We start from the raw sequence: 18,090 nt of genomic DNA on the forward strand, positions 1-18,090 counted from the left end.
CTGCTATGTCCACTGATATATCCTAATCACATAACAGGGCCTGGCATGGTTTGTAATCAGTAGATATTTGTTGAATGAAGGAATGTACTGCCCCTTAGGGAGGTTTTGGGATTCAGGGCTTGTAACATCCCTTTTTAGAATGAGTTATGTTAATTTATTATTAAGCATACAGTGGCTGAAAAAAGTCAAAATTTCCAGCAAACTTAAGTATATTTCTTTAATATATAAATGTTTATCTTTTCATAAATGTTCTACTTTACATATAATTTATATATATTTACATATAATGGAGCAAATTATATATATACTTTAAATATGTAAATGTATTTATTTAAAGCAAAATGCTTTACAATCAGATGCTAAATGCTAAACAATCAGATTCCAAGAAATACAGGAACTAGGATATCTCTGGGGGTGTCAGCTGCAGAAACCCTCAAGTCTTTTTAGGTAGGGCCCTGCTTTTTGTGCTTGTGTGATTTAAATTCAGATTTAGATTTTAAGAGATGGTAATTGGTACAGTTTGAAAAACATGTATTGCTTGCCTGTCTACCCCTTTGAATTTGGAATGAGGAAGGAACAATTTCCAAAAAGAAGAGCAAGCTCCATTAACAGACATCAGAAAAATTGACGAGGGGACATCTGCAAAAAATAACAGATGTCCAACACCTTCACTTTACCATGATGCAGAGTGTTTCTTTAGTTAAGCGCTATAATAGACTACAAGATACAGGCATATGTAGGCTTCAGTTCAAGAAAACTTCGAACTGTGGGGAGACTATTATCTATATTTATGCCAAAGAATAAGTATTTATGATTAATCATTTATTTCTAATTTTATATTATATTTAAGTGTAGATCAATGGGATGGATTCTAAAACTGGCTACAAATTCTTTCTCTCCCTAAACCCATGTCATTGCAATTTGGCTTTACAGATCCTCCTATCAAAGGGTGTAATCTATTTTTTCACCTTTGATTTGAGCTTTAGTGAAGGAGAGATGAGGAGAAGAAGCTTGACAGGCACTTGTGGATTGTAGCTTGCCCCGGTGAACAAGCTCATGTGGCTGGTCAGGTCAAACATGACAGATGGCACAGACAAGAGGTAAGCCATGACAGCTGAGGCCAACCTGGGTTCCCTGCAGACACCTGAGTAAGGAAGGCCTCACCTCCAACCAGTGAAAGCCAAACAAAATTTCAGGAGCCAAATAAGCATTTGTTGCTTTAAGACACTAAGTTTGGGTGCAATTGGCCATGAAGCAAAATCCAACACATATAGTCAATAAATTAAAATTTTACACGTAAGGGAAAAAAATGAACAAAAGCAAGTAAGGCAAATCCCACCATAACCATGTGTGTTGCTCTATTCCTTGTCTGACCCTGATAAGTGTCTTTAAGTCATCATAGTATGCAACAGTAATAAAATTCTAAATTAACGTATTAATCTCATTTTGTTTTTCACATATTTATTTACTTATATATTTTTATTTTTATTTATGAGAGAAAGAGAGAGAGAGAGAGAGAGAGAGAGAGAGAGAGAGCAAGCAGGGGAGGGGCAGAGAGAGAGAGAGACAGAGAATTTCAAGCAGGCTCAGTGCTGTCAGTGCAGAACCCGACATGGGGCTTGAACTGTGAGATCATGACCTGAGCCAAAATCGAGAGTTGAACACTTAAACAACTGAACTAGCCAGGCACCCCTGTGTTTCATTCCCTTAATAAGCGTCATAATATCCTAGATTTCAGGTAATCCAATTCTTTTGTTTTCAGAATAAGTTGTACCTGTTTGGTTCTAGGGTATATTGTTGGTTGGTGCTTTTTTTTTGTTTGTTTTAATTTACAAGGTGAAAAAAGAAAAGCTGCACTACCTCACTGATCTTTAAAAGAAAAAATACTTTCCAGAACTTCCTCCCACAATTCTTTCTAGGGCACAGTCCTCCATCTGATAAAGCAAAAAGCAAACTCTCTTTCAGCCTCTCCTTTGCCCTTCTTCTTTCATGGTGATCATCTTTGATGATATTCTCAGTTGTTCACAATCATGTTCACCTGATGAGCACTCCCAACCCCACTCAGAGTTTATTATAGCCCACGGAAAATTCTTTCCTCTTATAACATCTCAGCTTTCTTCCTGTTGTCAACGTAAGTTAGCAAGACACATAACAAAGTTAATATTGAACACAACATTTGATGAAGACATAGTCCAGCAGATGTAACTTCAAATCCTAGCTTTGTCACTTAAAGACTTTGGGCACATTATTGAATATGTCCACTCCCAATTTTTCTCATTTGCAAAATGGGAATAACTTATAATTTATAGGATCGTTAACAATAAATGGATATTTATAAAAGTATGTTGATAGTGCTTGATGTAATAAGGTTCTTAGTCGAGGTGTTTTATTGCGGTTTTCATTTGTTCAGTATTTGTCCAAGTGCGTTGATTCCGAGTTATTTATTGACCATCCAGAAAAGATGAAGACACACCTATAATGTTAACATTAATAACAATTATTATTATAGTAAAAAGAAGCAGCATATGTAACACTTCAAAATATTCAAAGCACTTTTATTATTTTATCTCAGTTAAACCTCAAAATAATCTTATGAGGTGGTTACTCTCAGTCCCCACTTAATACTCTAGAAGAGTGAAATTTGTGAGTTTAAGTGTCCTAAATTCACACAGCTTTGGAGTGATCAAAACTCAAATAGAGATCCATTTGGTTCCTAATCCTGTGCTCTCTGCCCAATAGCATGCTGAGACATGCTCTATCACAAAACAAGTTCTCACATGTTGGAATAATCTGGAAGGTAACCCTGAAAACCATTATATATACAGTCAGTCAACCCTCACTCACCTTATAACTCAACCGGTGAGGTAGAGGCCCTGGGTCTCCTAAACTAGCTCCAGAGATGCTGATGCCACATCAAAAGCTTGGAAAAGGCTTTGAAGAGTATACAATATTTACCATATCACACCATACCATACCATGTCATACTTGCTTCCTTAGAAATACTGGTTAAAATACTACAAAGGAAATAAGAGAATTCTTGGCCTTTGCTTTCTCTGAAACAGGTCCAGAAAGACAAAAGTTCTTCTAGAAAGAAAAATACTACTCACAGAAAAACTCAACACTCATTTCAAAATTGCTCCTTTTTCACCATGGGATTTTATTCAGATGTGCCTCTCAGGCTATTTGCATTACTTAAAGTACTTAAAGTACTACAGTGATTTCTATAACTTGCAAATGCACTAAAGAAATAAAATTGGTCTGATGGCAATTTCATTTCATTGGGTAATAATAGCCTGTCTCAGAATCGAGATCCATTTAATCTATTCCTAAACTTGTCCCATCTTTGTATTGTAATATAACTTAACAAGATAGTCTTGATTGATGAATATATAGTGTTTTATTTGGAGAAACAGAAATTCATTATTGGATCATAGGATTAAAAGGTTTAATTAAGAAAGATAAAATGCAGTACTTCAGATTGCTTAAGAATCAGTGATGAAAGCAAACTTGTATTGCTGACAGGTTGTGGCAGAATGCAAAGAGCTGTCCCCAGAAGTGATAGGTGTACTGAGCAGTAGATATTGGGCAGGTAAGTACAGATTTTATTGTTGTTCCAGCAGTTCAGCAATACTTAATTGTATAGTTAGCACATCATTCCTTATGAACATGCCCTAGAGACCAAGGGAAATGCTCTCATCCAGCATAGTATTCTCTAATTTACAAGTTCTATTACAAATTTCCTCATGTTGATTATTTTTAATCCATAGAAGTATGATTAACTTTTTTTTAAAGAGCTGCACATTTGTTAAAAAGAGAATGCTTTAATATTTTTTCTCATTAGCACAGCAAGCAATAACAAGGACTATATCCAGAATGCCAGAATAAGTCTTTGCATTTTGTGTTAAATGTTAAAATGTAAACTCTTTAAAATGGCTCCATAAAGCTAATTAGATGAGATGACGGATTCCAGGGTTGCAGTAAGGAAGGAACAAGATGTGCTTGGAACCCACTGCTGTGCCACAAATTAAGCTGCCTCTTTGGCAACCTGAGCTATTCTAATTATCTAAGTAAATAAAGACAGTAATATCATCAAATGAAATGGAAATCTATGGGTCCACATGGAGAGAGAAGTTGAGGAGAGTAAAGGGCTCTTCCTTAGAGCCAAATAAGAACTAATAAACTTGAACAGAATGCAGGAGTTGTAAAATCATCATTTTGCTTCCATTGTAGTATATACTGGCTTGGACAAAAATAATCAATGCACAGATATGAAGCCAGGGGTAGGGGATGATTTGATTTCAGAGTGTCCCTCCACAGATTGTTTATTAGTTTCCAGGGGGAGACTAATAACTACATAGTGGGGAAACCATACAACACACTGACCAGGGATCAGAAGTCACCAAGGAGCAAGGAGGGGTAGGCAGGCTTCATGTGCCTCCAGGTACGAAACTCTGAAAAGGACATAATATCACTTCTGTAGCATTCTGGTCAGGAAGCCATTACCTGAATCTGACTATCAGAAAATATCAAACAATTAAAAATTCCAGAATATTCTATGAAATAACCTGCCTGTGTTCTTCAAAATACCAATGTCATAAGCAGAGAACTATTCCAGATGATAGAACACAGAAACATGACAAGTTCCTACAATATATGATCCTAGACTGGTCTTATACTAAAGGGAAAAAATACCATGAATTTTATGGGAAAATTATCAAAATTGTAATACAGATTGTGGATTTGATAAAACTATTGTATCAGAGCTGAATTTACTGAATTTGTTAACTATACAGTGGTATTTTTCCTGCAACTTTTGTACAAATTTGGAAATATTTTAAAATAAAAAGTTAGAAAAGAACATATAAGAAAATACTATGCTATTCTATTCCAATAATTCATAGAAATTTTTTTTAATCTTTATTTTTTTTTTTTAATTTTTTTTTTTCCAACGTTTATTTATTTTTGGGACAGAGAGAGACAGAGCATGAACGGGGGATGGGCAGAGAGAGAGGGAGACACAGAATCGGAAACAGGCTCCAGGCTCTGAGCCATCAGCCCAGAGCCTGACGCGGGGCTCGAACTCACGGACCGCGAGATCGTGACCTGGCTGAAGTCGGACGCTTAACCGACTGCGCCACCCAGGCGCCCCTTAATCTTTATTTTTGAGAGAGGGAGAGACAGCGTGAGTGGGGGAGGAACAGAAAGAGAGGGAGACATAGAATCTGAAGGGGGCTCTAGGCTCTGAGCTGTCAGCACAGAGAACAGAGCCCGACATGGGGCTTGATCTCACAAACTGCGAGATCATGACCTGAGCTGAAGTTGGAGGCTTAACCGACTGAGTTACCCAGGTGCCCCTCATAGAACTTTATAATAGATTACATAGATACATTCATAGAACAATAGACATTTGAACCAAATTAGCAGAAAATCAAATTGTTTACTGATATAGATCAGTTACCTTCAAAAAATATGTTGGCTTTATTTCCTCAATCGTGATCTAATGTATTTGTAATATGTATTTTCCTACTTTCTTCAGGCCTTATAAATCTGATTCCATTCTAATTTCAATTATTTTAATAACTAGTATTTCAAGTTATGTGTGTAACTGCTTCAATTAATTAAAAAATGGACAATACTAGAAAGGTGGACCACACTTCTAATTAAGTCCCTATTTACAGAATATCAATGTATATACTTATACTCTTCTTGTTTTTGAATAGAAGTTCCCTGGGGTCTAGAAGAAAGTTCTGAGAGCAAACTTAGGAATGTATCAAATCAATGTCAGAAAGAAGGCCTGAAAGTCTTGGTTTACCAGGTGAAATCACCTAGCCAGGTCCTGCCAGGAAAAGCCTGCCCTCAAAGATGACACCCCTCTTGCTCAGCAACTCACTGTGAGCTACCTTTTGGCCTATGACAATTCTTAGTTTTCATGCATTTTTATGGTGCAGACCACCTGTCTCTATCATTCCTTGCCTAGCACTTCATGTCATGTACCCAAGAATTTCATGGTCTTTCATGTATGAAATCCTACAACCTCACCTTGGTTCATGGGAGAGCCTTGTGTCTCCACCAACACCTGATCAGACCTCTTTTTTCTTCTATCTAAAATTAGGGAGAAGAACCAATGATCTAGAAGCATCTTTCTAGCTCTAGAAGTCTGTGATTCTAGTATTGATAATGGTAATATGAGATGATACCAATAACACAGATTATCTGGTGAGTTGCCAGTGAAAATTACTAGCCTGTACCATGGATGAAGGTCTCTTGAGATTGATAGCGACATAACTCAAGATGACTTTAAAATTTTTTTTTAAATGTTTATTTATATTTGAGAGAGAGAGAGACAGAGTGTGACAGGGGAGGGGCAGAGAGAGAGGGAGACACAGAATCCAAAGCAGGCTCCAGGCTCTGAGCTGTCAGCACAGAGCCCCACGTGGCCCCAAACTCACAAACCAGAAGATCATGACCTGAGTGGAAGCCGGACGCTTAACTGACTGAGCCACCCAGGCACCCCTCAAGATGACTTTTATAGTGGTTGAGCTGAGAGAAGCCACACTAGTGAGCCACCTGGCTTATGCAGGCAGCAGTGTCAGAAACAAGCAGTGAGCCTAGCTTTTCTGCTGGAGACTGGGCCTCTCAAATGCCCTTGAGTCAACATGGCCAGCAGAACTAAAATATCCTAAATAGCTCCTATGTCTCCCAGACTCAGTTTTTGCAGATGTAAAAATAGAAGAACATTGTGGATTAGATCTTTTATAAACCATAAACTGGAAATAACAAAACATGAGCTTCCTCTGGAGAAAAGAGGTAGGAGTTTGTCATCCGCCCTGTGTGAGGGAGGCCGCAGGATCATTGACACTCTGTTATTTATAGCCAGGTGGTGGTGATATCATGCTGGTTATTGGAGCTGTATAAGAAAGGAGAATTTTTAATTTCTAAATGAGTTCTGGATCATATTTAAAGGATATTAAGCATCCAAATGAGAAAAGAAAACTTTGTGATAAACGAATGGGAAAATTAATGAATGCCTAGTCACTTGATGTTATACAGGCAAATAGCTATACATTTGACAGAAAGTTGCACATCGACACAGAGCATTCTGGTCATTACACAGATGTGGTCTCAGGCTTTTTCAGAGATGAACCCACTCATAGGTAAGTATGAGCTCTGGGAGACAGGGTAGTCAACAGGTTGTCTGTGAGTGGGGATTGCATTGTCATTACCCTCCTGCTATGGAGTTTTCACCTAACATAGCGGGTGGTCACTGGGATGCAGTGCACCCTTGTCCTGCCAATTAGACTGTACATGAGGGGTTCCTGGCTGTGCGATGGCTCTGAGACATCACATTCTTAGGCATGGAAATAGCTACAGCATTGCAAAAATGTGTGATACCCTCTACCCCACACTATAGTTAGTGCCTTCTATTCCTTATTCAGTCACGTTAAAGTGTCCAGAGATTTCTTGGCCCTATAAAGTGTGTGTTCTCATTGAAAGATGATTTCTGGCTTGTCTCTGCTCTCTTCTCACAAAAGGTATTTCAAGTTAATTTATTTTATTAGTTCTAGTGGAGACAGAGTATTGAAATCTGTCTGACACACTGAATTAAATTCTAAGAGAAGTGTTGTTAATACATTCTTAGAGGATGGAAATATTACAGGAATATGTTCTGCCATATATTTCTTTCTTCAACATCTTAAAAAACTGATAGGTTCAAGTTTTCTCCCCATTTTTAATAAATTATGCCACTGATGATATTAGAATGCAGCTCTTATAAACACCGCTTTCTTAATTTTCATTTACCTCATGTAGGAAATTCCTAGTTAGTTGGTAATTTACAAACTCTGAGGATTAATTTTAAGTGAGTTTTCAGTTTTGAAAAGAAACCAAGAATGAGGGACCTGGAAGCTCAGTCAGCTGAGCAAGTGGCTCTTGATCTCGGGGTCAAGAGTTTAAGCCCCACATTGTGTGTAGAGCCTACTTAAAAAAATAATAATACAATAAAAAAGAAACTGAAATGAAAACTAAGACACAAATCTTATAAGAAAGGTACATGGTAGAAAGAACATGACTTTTAAAATCAGGTATCTCTAGGTTTGTTCCTTACTAGCTCTGTGCAATGGGAAGGGCAGAGAGAGAGAGAGAGAGTGTGAGAATCCCAGGAGGGGTAGAGAGAAAGAGAGAGAGAGAGAAGCAAGGCTCACCCAAAGTGGGCTCATGTTTTTTACCTCATGCCTTGGGCTCATGCCTTGTAGGGTTTCACTTGGTTGGTTTGGAAAAGGCTCTGAACTGTTGCACATGGCTGCCAAAATGTCAACTGGCCAGTATCTCTACAGACCTTCAAATCCATAATTTTCTTTTAAAAAAAATTTTTTTTAAATATTTGTTTATTTTTGAGAGAAAGAGAGACAGAGCATGAGCAAGGGAGGGGCAGAGAAAGGGAGACACAAAATTCAAAGCAGGCTCCAGGCTCTGAGCTGTCAGCACAGAGCCTAATACGGGGCTGGAATTCATGAACCACAAGATCATGACTTGAGCCGAAGTCGGACGCATAACAGACTGAGCACCCAGGCACCTCAAATCCATAACTTTCTTATAGATCCTCCCAGGCAAGATGTTTGTTGCCTCCAAGATACCAGAGCTCCTCAGTTGCTTCCACTTTCTTCTGAAAGGGGCAGAGCTAAGAAACATGCCTTAAGAAGTGTCTCAGTCACCAAGGAAACGCCGACAGGGTTATTGAGGATCTCCAGTGGGGAAGACAAGGGAAATGGAAAGGCAAAAGCACCTAGGACAATATTTGTACCAGGGCCTTCCCTTTCCTCACTTGGATATTTAATGCCTGGCACTGTGTCCATTCCTCCATCACGGTCACTGCTAGGTTCACAGTGCATGGAAAACATTAGGATGAGACCCATTTCTTGCTGCACAAAATTGGCACAGTCCAGTGGGTTTATCACTTCCATGACCACAGTGACCCGAATGACACCTTCTTCATTTCCAACCCTGAAGAGGCCCCATTTGACCCTGAGTCCAAAAAATTAGTTTTACAGAGTGTTTTTCCTAATTACAGGGCAGCACAACTACATTTTATGGGAACTGTCTAAACGAACCCAGAGGCACTAAAGCTCTTGGCGAAAACTCACATTCTTTTTCTGACTTTTGAATATGTAAATCTTACCATGTCTTCAAAATGTAAACACACCAGCAAGAAACTAAACACTGCCCTCAATCACCTGAGACTAAAGAGAAAAGGGGGGTGGGGAGGGTGGGAAGAGGACTCGTAAAATACAAAGTGCTGTAAAAGCTCTTGCCCAAAATCTAGTCCACAGACTCTGTAAGATTACTTGTCAGTGACAGATACGAAAGTCTGCCCCTCAGTTATATTTTAAAAAGCTTTAGCCATTGGAGTAGGTAAGCTTAACGAGTTCCATCTGCCAGAGACAAAATTTGAATTCAACTGTTATTTATAAACTAGTGACTTATATATTGTTGTACCTGATTCCTGGCTAAAATCTGGAAGTTATAGAGTCTCTGTGTCTGTGTGTTTATGTATGTCTGAAGATATATGTTATGTATGATGGGGGAGGGGGCGGGCTGAATACAAAATGCAAGCTAGAGCACACCTCCCCCTCCCCTGGTGAGTTATGTCTGATATTTCTCAGGCACTTCAGGCTGCCCAAGGACAAAGGAAAGGAAAGAAAACAAATGAGCAACTGATACAGATCACAGTTATACAGGACATGGGTCTCCATCAGTTTACAAATATCTTAATAAATTACAAGAAAAAGGCAATCTCATCAATAGCCTAAGCTCCAGAAACACATAGACTCAGTTTCCTAGAGCCCCAACATCATCTCTCCATAATGATATGGGGAACAAAGGCAAGAAGGAAATGGCAGGTAAAATTAAATTTCCTTATAACCTGCAGCCCATTGACAAATACTTGAGGCAAATACAGAGTATAACATTTCTCCAGAAACCTCCCACCGTCCTAATGTTAATGCTTTGCTAGAGGTGAAAAACAACCTTAGCTTGACAACAACAAGGCCTCAGGTATCTTAGGAGTCCTCTTTGGCATATCAAATTCCCTCTGGAGGCCTCCCATTTGACTTTACCTCCCCAACTTCATAGTATAAAACCAGTCACTCTTCATAACCTCAGTGCAGCTCTTCTGCCCACGGGTCTTGTCCCCATACTTTAGCAAAATCACCTTTTGCACCAAAGACATCTGTAAGAATTCTTTCCTGGCTGTTGGCTCCAGACCACCCCACCATCACACCAAAACTTCCTCAGTGGCCAAGGTCAGGCTGCTCTAAAATGTGCCACTTTGACCTAGGCCACTTTGTCACATCTAGAAATCTTATAAACAGGCTGCCTTCAGAACGTAGAAACTGGGATTACAATGTGCTCCAGTCACCAACCTTTGTTTTTTGTTTGTTTCCACAGAAACTCTTTTCTTTTTTTAAAGTTTATTTACCTATTTTGATAGAGAGAGAAAGAGAACCAGCGGGGGAGGGACAGAGAGAGAGAAGGAGAGAGAGAGAGAGAGGGAGAGAGAGAAGGAGACAGATGATCCAAAGTAGGTTCTGTGCTGACAGCTGTGAGCCTTATGTGGGGCTCAAACTCACCAACCATAAGATCATGGCCTGAGCTGAAATCAGATACTCAACCTACTGAGCCATCTAGACCCCCCTCCATAGAAATTCTTGTTAATACATGATGCCTCTTATTAAATATCTGATACAAGTCCTTGCAACACATACGCCTAATTTGGGAAAGTCACTTGCATTGTCACCTCCTGAAATCAGACACAATTCTTGAACTGAACTGGCCTATTCTCAGGACTAAGAGATTGGTTCCCTTTGTTGCTCCTTAGATGAGCAATCTACCAACTCAGGAGAGGTTCAAACCTGCTTATGCTGGGAGTCCCAAGGTGTTAAAATATTTCGTAATATTACCCAAATTCTTGAACAGATTTCCCAAGGTCCCTGAGATCACTGACACCTTTTTACAGCTATGGACTGGATTTCAGGCCTACAGAATTATTACAGGATTTGCTACTTTAATCTGGATTAGATGTGCAATTTCTGGTTTGCAACAGATGTTGCAGATAATTTCTGGTAGAGCCCTACCCGTGTCATTTAGTATATTAACTATCCAGGCAGTTAGCCTCCTCATCATGAACTCTGAAGCTATGGCATCACAAAGTAGGTTGTAGGGTAAACCCTGATAGTTGTGTTTTATTTTTCTTTTTTGTAATGTAAGTGCCTGACCTAAGCTTTGATTGAGGAAGCATCCACTTCAAGTAGGGATACCTCCAGCTAGACAACTAGGTAATACATCAGGCCCCCTACCCCCACTGAACCTCCTTTCTTTTAGTAGAGATCTTGGTTGATTTCAATAACTGACCATGTGGGCCTCTTGCTTTTGTTTTTTTCTTTTCTTTTCCCATGCTTTAAATTCTCTCTTAACTTTTTTTTCACCAATAAGGAGTGATCCAGTGAAACCCCTAGGTCTCCATCCTTGATCCCAGTAAAACTATAACCCCAGGCCTGTGACTTCTTTCCGTCCCCGCCGCCCCCCACCCAATCTCTCTCTCTCTCTCCCTCCTTCCCCACAACCTCACCATGTGTCCCCAGGCATGCCATGTGCTATCCAGGACTTATGAGTAATAAACTTTTCCCCCCCAAAGTTTCCTGACAGTTATTATTGAAGGGCATCTTGTAATCGTAGTAAGAAATACAGGGCTGGTCCAGCCACACATTGGTTATTGATAGGCTGGGACTGGAACAAGACAACTGGTTAATCAGAAGAGGGGAGAGAAGCCTAGGAGTTGCACTGAATGCTGTATGCATGTATGTATGTATGTATTTGAGTTTATTTACGAGAGAGAGAAAGAGAGAGACAGAGAGAGAGAGAGAGTGTGCACGTGCATGTGCACAAGCAAGAAGGGGTAGAGAGAAAGAGAGAGAGAGAATTCCAAGCAGACTCCATGGTATTAGCACAGAGACTGACATAGGGCTCGAATCCACAAACCATGAGATCATGACCTGAGCCGAAATAAAGAGTCAGATTCTTAATCCAGTGAGCCACTGAAGCACCCCCAGCTGAATGCTTTAAATGGCAGAGAGGATTTGGACAAAATCTTTAATAGTCCACTGCTACTGGATTCCTGGAGCTGCCTTCTTCCCTCCTTTCTTGTATTCTGATTTTTCCGTTTGATTTTCTCAGATATGTTCATTGTCTTCCAACAAACTCTCTGGTTTGCTTATTCTAGTCAGAATTGGTTCCTGCTGCTCCCAGCCAAAAGAAACTTATGTATGATGTTACAATTGAGATAACTTGATGTAAAAGAAAGATACATTCCTTGGAGGTTGCACGGTAGAATTAACATTCTCTATTTTTCAGTGGAAGCTTGAGCCAGTCATTGTATACTATTCTATTGGAATATTTTGATTGTTTCACTATCAGATCCCTCACTAGACCAGTAGCCTCATGAAGAAATGGAACATTACTGATTTGCACACCAATAAATCCCATGCACTTAGCATGAGGCCTGACATTTACTAGCTGTGCCAATCTTGTTGAATAAAGCAGTTAATAAGCTAGATACCTTGTCATCCTTACCATATTACATTGGGCTAAGTTCATTTTATATTGCACCATATAACTACTATTTTATCTTTATTAAAAATTTTTTAATGTTTATTTATTTTTGAGAGAGAGAGAGAGAGAGAGAGAGACAGACAGACAGAGCAGGAGCTGGGGAGTGGCAGAGAGAGAGGGAGACACAGAATCTAAAGCAGGCTCCAGGCTCTGAGCTGTCAGCACAGAACCCAATGCAAGCAAGGCTCGAATTCCTGAGCCGTGAGATCATGACCTGAGACGAAGTCAGATGCTTAACTAACTGACTAAGCCACCCAGGCGCCCCTATTTTATCTTTATTTATTTTAGGGCTTCCATTTATATCGTCTTACAATTTTCTTCTAATAAATCTTAAACCTAAGCCAACTCCTTTGTTTCATAAGGCTAAATTCATTCTGAACCCATTATTGTGAGCATAAGATCAGGACTTTACTCAGAAGCTGAGTTTCAAACATGAAAAATGAAGAAAATAAAGTGTAGACTAACAAAAATAATGAAAATGTAACTTGAACTACAGCCAATCCAACAAATTATTCCCTCTGGTCTATTCCTCCATGTGAAAAAGAAGGGAGGACCCTCTGCATCTGAACCTCTCAGTCAGTGGGAAACCAGTTGTCTGTTGGAAGGCATCTAGTATAATTAATGCAGTTCACAAAGTATTAGAATCAGTAATCTCACATCATCATGGGCTTGGCTGAAAGGCATCAGTGAGGTTTTTGTCTGGTGAGTGATGTGGGTCTGTATTACAACAGCTGTGGAGTGACTGGATCCTTCTTTGCTTATGTATAAATGTCTCTTTCCTTCCAAGATATAACATATGTAAATATCGGAACTAAGGATAAGGGTTCTGAATGTGAGTGATGGTAAATGTTTACAACTGCTTTTTGGTTGGTGAATGAAGAGACAAAAATGAACACCCTGATTATAATATTTGCTGATTTCCATTTTGTACATTGCTTCAATCATGGACATTTTCCAGATATCAATATGATATCAACTAGCTCATAAAACTACTGACTATTAATCAATTAGCTCTCATAAACTCCAGCACACCACTGATTCTCCTCACAGAGTGTTTATCACATATCTCAGCCCATTATGGAGTTTGGTTTCATTTACCAACACATGCATACTTCTATCCATTTATAAAACTAACATTTATGAAGTGTCTTGTGACACAAATTGGACACAAAAAGATTAACCCTACCCTCTAAAGGTTAATAGTCTAAAAAATGGAAAAATATCCCATGCTCTTGCATAGGAAGAAAAACTATTTTTAAAATGTCAATACTACCCAAGGCAATCTACATATTCTATGCCATACCTATAAAATAACACCAGCATTCTTCACAGAGCTAGAACAAACAATCCTAAAATTTGCATGGAACCAGAAAAGACCCAGAATAGCCAAAGCAATTTAGAAAAAGAAAACCAAAGCTGGAGGCATCACAACCCCAGACTTCAAGCTGTATTACAAAGCTGTCATCATCAAGACACTATGGTACTGGAACAAAAACAGACACTCAGATCAATGGAACAGAATAGAGAACCCAGAAATGGACCCATAAACGTATGGCAAACTAATCTTTGACAAAGCAGGAAAGAATATCCAATGGAATAAAGACCATCTCTTCAGCAAGTGGTGCTGGGAAAACTGGACAGCGACATGCAGAAGAATGAACCTGGATCACTTTCTTACACCATACATAAAAATAAACTCAAAATGGATGAAAGACCTGAATGTAAGACAGGAAGCCTTCAAAATCCTTGAGGAAAAAGCAGGCAAAAATCTCTTTGACCCTGGCCGCAGCAACTTCTTACTCAACACGTCTCCAAAGGCAAGGGAAACAAAAGCAAAAATGAACTATTGGGACCTCATCAAAATAAAAAGCTTCTCTGCACAGTGAAGGAAATAATCAGCAAAACTTACAGGCAACATTGGAATGGGAGAAGATATTTGCAAATGACATATCAGATAAAGGGTTAATATCCAAAATCTATAAAGCGCTTTTCAAACTCAACACGCAGAAAACAAATAATCCAGTGAAGAAATGGGCAAAAGACATGAATAGACCCTTCTCCAAAGAAGACATCCAGATGGCCAACCGACACATGAAAAAAGGCTCAACATCACTCATCATCAGGGAAATATAAATCAAAACCACAATGAGATACCACCTCACACCTGTCAGAATGGCTAATATTAACAACTCAGGCAACAACAGATGTTGGCGAGGATGCAGAGAAAGAGGAGCTCTTTTGCACTGCTGGTGGCAATGCAAACTGGTGCAGCCACTCTGGAAAACAGTATAGGGGTTCTTCAAAAATTAAAAAATAAAACTACCCTATGACCCAGCAATTGCACCAGTTGGTATTTATCCAAGGGATACAGGTATGCTGTTTTGAGGGGACACACACACCCCAATATTTATAGCAGCACTATCAACAATAGCCAAAGTATGGAAAGAGCCCAGATGTCCATCGATGGATGAATGGATAAAGAAGATGTGGTATATGTATTACAATGGAGTATTACTCGGCAATCCAAAAGAATGAAATCTTGCCATTTGCAACTACGTGGATGGAACTGGAGGGTATTATGCTAAGCAAAATTAGTCAGAGAAAGACAAGTATCATATGACTTCACTCATATGAGGACTTAAAGATACAAAACAGGTGAACATAAGGGAATGGAAGGAAAAATAATATAAAAACAGGGAGGGGGACAAAACACAAGAGACTCTTAAATATGGAGAACAGAGGGCTACTGGAGGGGTTGTGGGTGGGGGAGATGGGCTAAATGGGTAAGGGGCATTAAGGAATCTACTCCTGAAATCATTGTTGCACTATATGCTAACTAACTTGGATATAAATTAAAAATAAATAAATAAATAAAATAAAAAAGGGGAAAAACGATGCATTAAAAAATAAAGATTAATATTCTAACAGAGACATATTTTGTGGGTATGTGTGTGTGTGTTTAATTGCAGTATAATTAACATACAGTGATATCTCTTATGTGGATCCTGAGAAACTTAACAGAAACCCATGGGGGAGGGGAAGGAAAAAAAAAAGAAAAAAAAGAGGTTAGAGTGGGAGAGAGAGCCAAAGCATAAAAGACTCTTAAAAACTGAGAACTGAGGGTTGATGGGGGTGTGGGAGGGAGGGGAGGATAGGTGATGGGCATTGAAGAGGGCATCTTTTGGGATGAGCATTGGGTGTTGTATGGAAACTAATTTGACAGTAAATTTCATATAAAAAATAAATAAATAAATAAATTCAACAATGCAACAACAACACAAAAACATACAGTGATATATTAGTTTCAGGTGTACAATATATTGATTTAACAGTTCTATATATTACTCTGTGCTCATTATGATAAGTGTACTCTTAATCCCCTTCACCTATTTCACCCATCCCCCCCCACCTCCTATCTGGTGACCACCAGTTTCTTCTCTATATTTGGTTTGGGTTTTTTTGTTTGTCTCTCTTTTGTTTGTTTATTTTGTTTCTTAAATTGCACAGGGAGTGAAACAATACATTGTTTGAGTGAATATGAGCAAAACAATATTTGTCTGATTGACTTATTTCCCTTAGTGTTATATACTCTGGATCTATCCATGTCATTGCAAATGGCAAGAGTTCATTCTTTTTTATGGCTGAGTAATATTCCATTATATATCTGGATATAGATATAGATAGATATCACTTCTGTACCTATTTATCTATCAATGAACACTTAGTTTGCTTCCATAATTTGGCTATTATAAATAATGTTGCAATAAATATAGGGGTGCATATATATTTTTAAGTTATCATTTTCATATTCTTTAGGTAAATACCCAGTAGTAGAATTACTGGATTATATGGTAATCCTATTTTTAATATTTTGAGGATCCTCCATTCTGTTTTCCAGAGTGACTGTACCAGTTTGCATTCCCACCAACAGTGCATTCCCCTTTCTCTACATCCTTGCCATCACCTGTTGTTTCTTGTGTTTTTTATTTTAGCCATTCGGACAAGTATGAGGTGGCATTTCACATATTTGATTTGCATTTCCCTGATAATGAGTGATGTTGAACATCTTTTCATGTGTCTGTTGGCCATTTGTGTGTCTTCTTTAGAAAGATGTCTGCCCATGCCTTCTGCCCATATTTTAATTGGATTGAGTTTTGGGCAGTGAGTTCTATATTCTTTATATATTTTGGATACTAACCCTTTATTGGATATATCATTTTCAAATATCTTCTCCCATTCCATAGGTTGAATTTTGTTTTGTTGATTGTTTCCTTCTCTGTGCAGAAGATTTTCATTTTGGTGCAGTCCCAATAGCTTATTTTTTTTTCTTTCCCTTGCTTCAAGCAATACACCTAGAAAAATATTGATATGGCCAATGTCAAAGAAATTACTGCCTGTGTTCTCTTTTAGGATTTTTATGGTCTCAGTTCTCATATTTAGGCCTCTAATACATTTTGAATTCATCTGGGGGGATGGTGTAAGAAAGTTATCCAGTTTCATTCTCTTGCATGTTGCTGTCCAATTTTCCCAACACCATTTGTTGAAGAGATTGTCTTTTTCCCAATGCATATTCTTTCCTGCTTTGTCGAAGATTAATTGACCATAAATTATGGGTCGATTATGGGTTTTCTATTGTATTCTGTTGATCTATATGTCAATTTTGTTGTGCCAGTACCATAATGTTTTGATTACTACAGCTTTGAAATATAATGCTAAGTGAAATAAGTCAGTCAGAGAAAGAAAAATACCATATGATTTCACTCATATGTGGGATTTAAGAAACAAAACACATAAGCAAAGAGGAAAAAAGAGACAGAGAGAGGCAAACCAAGAAACAGACTCTTCACTATGGAGAACAAACTGGTGGTTACCAAAGGGGAGGAGGTGGAGGATGAGTGAAATAGATGGTGGGGATTGGGAGTGTACCTGTGATGATGAGCACTGGGTGATGTGTGGAAGTGTTGAATCACTTTATTGTGCACTGGAAACTAATATTACACTGTATGTTCACTGACTGGAATTTAAACAAAGACTTTTTAAAAAAACCCTCAAATTAATGTGCCAGATAGGAGAAATAGTTGTTGCCTCAACGCTATGGGCAAGATCAGTTTAGTTCAATCAAAAATAAGTACTTTGTTATAGAGAAGCCATCTTCAGCCCTGGGGCTACAAAGTTCACTGTGACAGAGGCTCAGTCTCTGAAGAGTTTGCAGATACTTATATGGTCAACTTGCTTCCCGGTGGAGGTATGCTCTGTTGTGTTTTTCTTACACATATATATTAAACACTACAGGTAGCAAGAAACTCTCCTTTCTCTGTCTACCATTCCCACTTGTATTTCTACACTTATCCATCCTTGGGAAAATTATACCCAAAAAGTGTACATTAGTATCTTTTATTAGTCTTTGTTAAAAAAGAATTATAAAAG

The 18,090-nt window shown here is 38.5% G+C and overlaps 1 long non-coding RNA gene across 1 annotated transcript in view; it reads right to left on the reverse strand.

Moving 5' to 3' along the window:
- Nucleotides 1-1,644: 1,644 nt before the first annotated feature.
- Nucleotides 1,645-18,090, reverse strand: part of LOC124529302 (uncharacterized) — a 39,006-nt gene continuing 22,560 nt past the window's right edge. Inside the window, exon 3 of the long non-coding RNA XR_006966307.1 lies at nt 1,645-2,473. This is a non-coding gene — a long non-coding RNA (uncharacterized LOC124529302). The remainder of the gene's footprint in view (nt 2,474-18,090) is intronic.

The sequence above is a fragment of the Lynx rufus genome, unplaced genomic scaffold (genome assembly GCF_022079265.1).
Source record: "Lynx rufus isolate CCGP_SWC_20201006 ecotype Redwood Valley unplaced genomic scaffold, mLynRuf1.p SCAF_6, whole genome shotgun sequence".
NCBI lineage: Eukaryota > Metazoa > Chordata > Mammalia > Carnivora > Felidae > Lynx > Lynx rufus.